General features: G+C 40.9%; 1 protein-coding gene across 11 annotated transcripts in view; it reads left to right on the top strand.

Moving 5' to 3' along the window:
• The window catches only part of LOC106867583 (zinc finger homeobox protein 4), a 672925-nt gene that overhangs the window by 279859 nt on the left and 388066 nt on the right, over window positions 1–5000 (top strand). The gene's annotated exons all lie outside the window — the stretch shown is intronic.

Raw genomic sequence — 5000 nt, forward strand, 5'->3', positions numbered from 1 at the left:
TCACATTAGTAGGGAGAGGGACTGGTCGGTTACATCAACCCCAGGGATTCCCTGGTGCTTAATTTATCGACCCCCGGAAAGGATGAAAGGCAAAGTCAACCTCGGCGGAATTTGAACTCAGAACGTAGAGACAGACGAAATACCGCTAAGCATTTCGACTGGCGTGCTAACAATTCTGCCAGCTCACCGCCTTTCATAATAATAATAATAATAAAAATAATAATAGTAGTAATAATAATAACAATAATAATAATAATAATAAAAAATTAATTATGACAAGCATCGGTAATGTTTTTCTAGAAGCGAGCTGCACTACTAAAACAATACCTTAATTTTTACGTTAGGCGTGACATTCAGGTAGGTAGTCCCGCGGGGAGCTGCTGGTCCCAAACTGGTTTACCACGCGAGGAAAAATAAATAAATAAGATAAAATAAAATAATAAAATGAAAATAATATACTAAAGAAAAAAATCTCTGCACACCATTTTACTGGGGACTAACGTAAGATATCCAAGCAAAAGGCATGCTTATCACAACATCACGTTCTCCCCCCCCCCACTTAGCCGAAAGACATTGTTCATTCCATATATATTTTCTTTTCAGTAACATATTGAGATATATGTGAGTGTCTGTGTGTATGTATGTGTGTATGTATGTGTGTGTATATATATATATATATATATATATGTATGTATGTATGTATGTATGTATGTATGTATGTATATATGTATGTATGTATGTTTACGCATACATGGATGTATGTACATAAATACACATACATGCATATATATATATATATATATATATATATATATATATATATATGTATATACACATAAGTACATACATATGTGCAAAGAAAAGAAAAAAAAATTAATAAAAATGTAGACGAACGAGAATTTAATATTTTTTTTTTTTCGCTGACCATTCTCGAGTAGTCATCCCCTCATGATGAGGGTAACTTCACCTGAAATATAAGGAGCCGATACATATTTCCAGGGTAACACTACGATCCTCTTGTTATTGTGTTATTGTTGCCTCCGTGTGTGTGTGGAGGGGGGTGCACACACGCACATATATATATATCTGTTTCCACACCCACCCAAGTATATATGTATTTGGTTCGGTCTTTACAGTGCCTCCGTGACCGGTGATAGCGACGTCTTTGAACATTCGCAGATCAACGGCTGCGGGAGAGACACGAGGAGCCGGGAAAGGAGGATTTGCAAAGGAACCAACGACTATGGATTAGTGTGTTTATAGTCTTGAAGCCTAGCAGGAGGCGGTGGTGGTTGTGGCGGCAGTAGCAGCGGCAGCGTTCATGGCGGTGACGTCGATGGCTGTAGCGACACATTACGAATGACGAGAGAAAGAAAGAAAGAAAGGAAGAAAGAGAGAGAGAGAGAGAGGTGAGTGAAAGTGTAGAATACCTGTATGGAGGCGATATGAGATCAACAAGCTCTGAGGAGTAGAGAATACTACACAAATAAAGAAAACGAGCAGAGAGAGGGGGAGAGAAAACGGTAAGAGAGAGGGACGAGATAGATAGACAGAGAGAAAGAGAGAGTGTGTGTGTGTGTGTGTGTGTGTGTGTGTGTGTGTGTGTGTGTGTCAGAGAGAGACAGACAGATAGAGAGAGGGCGGGGATAGCATATCTAAGGATTAGAAGATGTAGTGTTTTTTTCTGAGTGACTTTTACTCCAGTCAGAGTGACCATTCTCTGGAACAGTGGGCTTAACTAGGGTCCATATAAGATCTTTGGAGGTCCATGCAAACAAAATAGAAAATCAGGGATCCACAGCAGTATATTTATAGGGTCAATGGAAATCTTTTGTTCGATGTGTGTTTATTGCCACAAACAGTTCGGTTTCTTTGTCACAGTTCGACATGTTTCTTATGTCTTTACTGCCCACAGGGGGCTAAACATAGAGTGGACAAACAAGGACAGACAAAGAGATTAAGTCGATTACATCGACCTCCGTGCGTAACTGGTACTTAATTTATCGACCCCGAAAGGATGAAAGGCAAAGTCGACCTCGGCGGAATCTGAACTCAGAACGTAACGGCAGACGAAATTCCGCTAAGCATTTCGCCCGGCGTGCTTAACGTTTCTGCCAGCTCGCTGCTTCGACATGTTTCTGGCCACTGAAACATGTTCTGTTGCAAAGCTACACAAGTGTACATGTGAAAAACAAAATAGGGATTTTGAAAGAAGTATCTACGAAAGTAGTTTTTAAACATGAAATGCCTATGAAGGGTCCGCCAGAATGAAATAGTAACCAAAGGGGGCTATAAGTATAAACAAAAAACTGTTGGTAGCCACTGCTCTGGAACCAGCAGTGGTTTAAGCTGCCTAAATGTATTCCAGCCGCACAGTCCTAGACGTGGGAGCGAAATTCTTCAGTGGGTTTCATTTGCTAGTAAGTATATCTATATGTATGTTAGGGCAGCGGACTCGCGGTCAGAGGATCGCGGTTTCGATTCCCAAACCGGGCGTTGTGTGTGTTTATTGAGCGAAAACACCTGAAGCTCCACGAGGCTCTGATATGGGGTGGTGGCGACCCCTGTTGTATTCTTTCGACCCAACTTTCTCTCACTCTTTCTTCCTGTTTCTTGAGTAAAAAGCTGCGATGGACTGGCGTCCCGTCCAGCTAGGGGGGGAACACATACGTCATGGAAACCGGGAAAGCGGCCTTGTGCTCCACAAGGGGCTAAGAGGATTTCCATATCAATATGTATAGAAGTAGATACACTGTCCAAAATATAAGACAAATACTCAATTCCGGGCCTTGCCCGTATTTGTGGAGGGTTGCTAGTTGTTGGGGGGTAGTGCTGTGTGAAAGCTAAGTCGTACTAGGTTAGACAATCGCCCGGGATTTGCACTAGACTCGGTATTAAACTAAGAATGCTGTGGTTGTGTGTATAAAACCTCCATTCAAATGCTTTGCCCGTGGGTGGGTGGGTAACCATGCTGCAAAGACGGCTCTGCTTTGGGCGTTGAGGGCTGAGATAATTTCTGGATTTTAGAGACGAAGCCCCAGTCCTTGGTCTTTGTGATAAACTCTTCGCTATTATCAAGATGTATAATTGCTAGGAGATGCCCTCATTAACGTAGTTAGAATTCTTAACGTATCTAAGTGCTTGCTGTACAGGGCCACCTTAGCAGTATTTCAGAGTCCATAAGGCAGATCAATCAACGGGTCTTATAGTACCTATTTATTGATTGTAAGCTACAGTATACCTAGATCAAACTAACCTCCTTAATATATATACTTATTAGTTACACCAAAAGAGGCGACGAGCTGGCACAATCGTTTGCACACCGGACAAAACGCTTCGCGGCATTTCGTCCGTCTTTACGTTCTGAGTTCAAATTCCACCGAGATCGACTTTGCCTTTCATCTTTTCGGGATCGATAAATAAGTACCAAGCGACTTATCTCATCTTTTGAAATTGCTGGGCTTGCGCCAAAATTTGAAACGAATATTAATTAAACCAAAATTTGGATACAAAACAAAGGCTCGCGCACACACACACACACACACACACACACACACACACACACACACACAATTATATGTTTTATCTATATGTAAGAATAGGCATGTGTATATATCTGTATATGTGTATGAATATACATACATATATGCATGTATATATACATATATATATAGTGAAGGCCCGTGGTCTCGTAGTTAGGCATGTCCCACTTAAAATCGTAAGGTTGTGGTTTCGATACCCAGATTGGCTGCGCGTTCTGTTCTTATGTCCTTGAGCAAAATACTTCATTTCACATTGCCACAGTTCACTCAGCTGTAAATGAGTAGCTCTGCAATGGACCAGCTTTCCGATTAATCGGAATGTTATCCTGCTCATCGGCTAGCCAGCTGAGTGGCATCATTCGAAAACTAGAAAGATTGCAAAGCGCATTGTGACCAATGATGTACAACATTTGACAGTCTGGTTAAACACGTGATATATATGTATGTATGTATGTATGTATGTATGTATGTATCGTGGCACTCCGTCAGTTACGACGACGAGGGTTCCAGTTGATCCACTCAACGGAACAGCCTGCTCGTGAAATTAATGTGCAAGTGGCTGAGCACTCCACAGACACATGTACCCTTAACGTAGTTCTCGGGGATATTCAACGTGACACAGAGTGTGGCAAATTAGGCCCTATATATATATATATATATATATATATATATATATATATACTTTTATTCTTTGTTTCATTCATTTGACTGCGGCCATGCTAGAACACCGCCTTCAGTCGAACACATCGACTCCAGGACTTATTCTTTGTAAGCCTAGTACTTATTCTATCGGTCTCTTTTTGCCGAACCGCTAAGTTACGGAGACGTAAATACACCAGCGTCCGCTGTTAAGCGATGGTGGGGGGACAGACGCACAAACATACGCTCAGACACACATACATACATGCATATATATATATATATATATGACGGGCTTCTTTCTGTTTCCCTCTTTCACAAGGCAGATCAAAGCACCAGGCCCTTATAGTACTCATTTATTGACTGTAAGCTACAGTGTACCTTGATCAAACTAACCTCCTTAATATATACTTTGGTCGGCCCGAGGCTATAGTAGAAGGCATTTGCCCAATATACCACGCAGTGGGACCGAAAACCCGGAACCATGTGGTTGGTAGGCAAGCTACTTACCACACAGCCACTTCTGCGCCTTAATAAATAATAAAGGTGGCTTGTCCTCAATTTTACAGCGGAAAGGTAGAATGAGGACACTGGTAAGTACTAGTATTTCTAGCAATGCTAGTGCTGACTAGTGCCCTGTTACGTGACTGACATATATATATATATATATATATATATATATATATATATATATGTATATATATATATATATATTATGTTATTGCTCCGGAAATTTTGGACGTGGTGGGTTCCAAATTGAACATCAATTTTTTTTTGTTTTCGTGGATGTGTTCTAGAAATAAAAGCCTTCATATACGC

This window comes from Octopus bimaculoides, chromosome 16 (assembly GCF_046866305.1).
Source record: "Octopus bimaculoides isolate indiv1 chromosome 16, ASM4686630v1, whole genome shotgun sequence".
Taxonomy (NCBI): domain Eukaryota; kingdom Metazoa; phylum Mollusca; class Cephalopoda; order Octopoda; family Octopodidae; genus Octopus; species Octopus bimaculoides.